Source organism: Phalaenopsis equestris, unplaced genomic scaffold (genome assembly GCF_001263595.1).
Source record: "Phalaenopsis equestris unplaced genomic scaffold, ASM126359v1 Scaffold000761, whole genome shotgun sequence".
NCBI classification, from domain to species: Eukaryota; Viridiplantae; Streptophyta; class Magnoliopsida; order Asparagales; family Orchidaceae; genus Phalaenopsis; species Phalaenopsis equestris.
Window position 1 is genome coordinate 1,933,799 of NW_018165201.1, and position 2,323 is coordinate 1,936,121.

At 39.3% G+C, this 2,323-nt stretch overlaps 1 protein-coding gene across 2 annotated transcripts in view; it reads right to left on the reverse strand.

Annotated features, from left to right (window-relative positions):
- Nucleotides 1-2,323, reverse strand: part of LOC110030777 — a 32,440-nt gene that overhangs the window by 19,006 nt on the left and 11,111 nt on the right. The window lies entirely within an intron of this gene.

Consider the following 2,323-nt stretch of genomic DNA (forward strand, 5'->3'; position numbering starts at 1 on the left):
ACCTCGGGCTTTATATATATATATATGTTAGGGTTTGCCTATGGCGACCTTTTCGTCTTCGTAGCCAATTTTCATCATCGCGTCGCAGCGGCTCTTTCTGTTCGTTTTCCCGAGAATCAGAGGCTCTCACATGAAGTCGGCAGGTCGTCTTAGCTGCCTCTTGCGGTCCTTCAACTTTTAAAGGACATCTAGGAGCGGACTTCTTCAGCGGGTCGTCATTGTCTCGATAAGTCTTCGGGCTTGGGGGCGTCTCTTTGTTGTCGCTCACAGTCCTTCATCTCTGTCTACTGCTGAGGTGACTGCTCGAATCGTTGCTCCCTATTCTAGAATCATAATTTGCTCTTTGCTTTCTTCACTGTTCTTAACGCGGTACCTACATCTATTGGGGATGACTTCTGATAGATCGTATGTTGTTGCCCTTGCGGGTGTCCACGACTCACGTACTTCTAAATTGTGTTATTTCCATGTTTCGTTTGAGTGGGTGGAGGACATCAAGAAACCTGGTAGGAAGAATGTGAAGTTTGTCATCTTTTTTACAGAAACTGAATATATTCGACTTGCTTCCTCCTGTCGTCTGAATTTAATTAGAAAATTTTTGTATGGTCATCACAAAATGAAGCTTATTCGTAAGAAATTTGAGCTTATGTACCTTATTGGGGAGTAAAAAATTAGACTTTTAGATGAAAAACATTCTTATTCAACTTAATAATGAAGAGGATTACACGTGATTACTTGCTATAAGGATAATCTGGATGGATAACAGAACAATGAAAATTTTGAAATGATCTGTAGATTTTGACCCACAAACGGAACCACAAATCATTCCGGTTTGGATTCGCCTCACTGGTCTGAAATTTCATTATTTTACTCAAAAAGTGTTATACTATATTGCCTCAGCTTATGATAAGCCACTCAAAACGAACATTCCTACTTTTTAATCTTTCTCGTCTATTTAAAGCTAGAGTGCTTGTTAAAAGAGGCATCACTTCAACCGCTTCTGAGGAAATTTGGTTGGGCACACAACACCATGGATATTGGCAAAAGGTAATGATTGAGCATTTTCCTTCGTATTGTTCTAACTGTCGTATGTTTGACCACTCCAGTTCTCAATGTCACCATCTACACCCCCACCTCAGACCAAAAAAGTAAAGTGATCCACCAAAGGGAGTAAATCTATCTCCTCCTGATCAGCTCCAAGTTATTAACACTATTGATCATTAAAATGATACCCCTGAAGACGTCACTATCCTCGCAGGCAATATGTCAACCATTCAGTCTCCACACAATATTGTAGCTCCCCCGTCTTTGGAACCTCCTATCGTGGGAACGAGTGAGATTCTTCAGATCCACCTGCTCTAGAACTTATCACTGATATTACAAGTGACAATACTTCTACTGCTTCACTACCGCCTCATCAGGTCGAGAAAGATGTTAATGTTACTCAAGCTCATAGGAATCATGATGTGTAACAGCCTACACCTGTCTGGCCCCCTTTGGACCAATCCATTTATCAGATGAGTCAATCCTCAGATGAGAAATGACAGGTTTACACATCCAGGAGGAAAACAAAAAATGGAGACCTATTTGAGCTCAGGAATCTGATGGATGATATTTTAATTACTTCGGGTAATGGTACGCACCTTACCAATTTGTTAGTCAGCTCCCTTACGAGAACTAGAGACAGAGGGAGGACTAAAATGGAATGTCCCTAGTGTTTTTTTGTCCATTTGTGGTTTTTAGTTTTTTATCTTTATGTATCTTTGTTTTATTTGGGATTTTGTGTGTGTTGCATTTTGTGAGTTGGGTCTTCTTTAGACTCACTCATACAACCTATCTGTATATTTTTCTCTTTAAAATATTAGTCCTTGGGCTTTTTCTATATATATATATATATATATATATATCATGATGTGCAACAGCCTACACCTGTCTGACCACCTTTGGACCAATCCATTTATCAGATGAGTCAATCCTCGGATGAGGGATGACAGGTTCACACATCCAGGAGGAAGACAAAAAATGGAGACCTATTTGAGCTCAGGAATATAATGGATGATACTTTGGTTGTTTCGGGTAATGATATGCACCTTACCAATTTGTTAGTCAGCTTCATTACGATAACTAGAGACAGAGGGAGGACTAAAGTGGAATGTCCCTAACGTTTTTTTGCCCATTGGTGGTTTTTGGTTTTTTATCTTTATGTATCTTTACTTTATTTAGGATTTTATGTGTGTTGTATTTTGTGAGTTGGGCCTTCTTTTAGGCTCACTCATACAACCTATCTGTATCTTTTTCTCTTTTAAATATTAGACCTCGGGCTTTA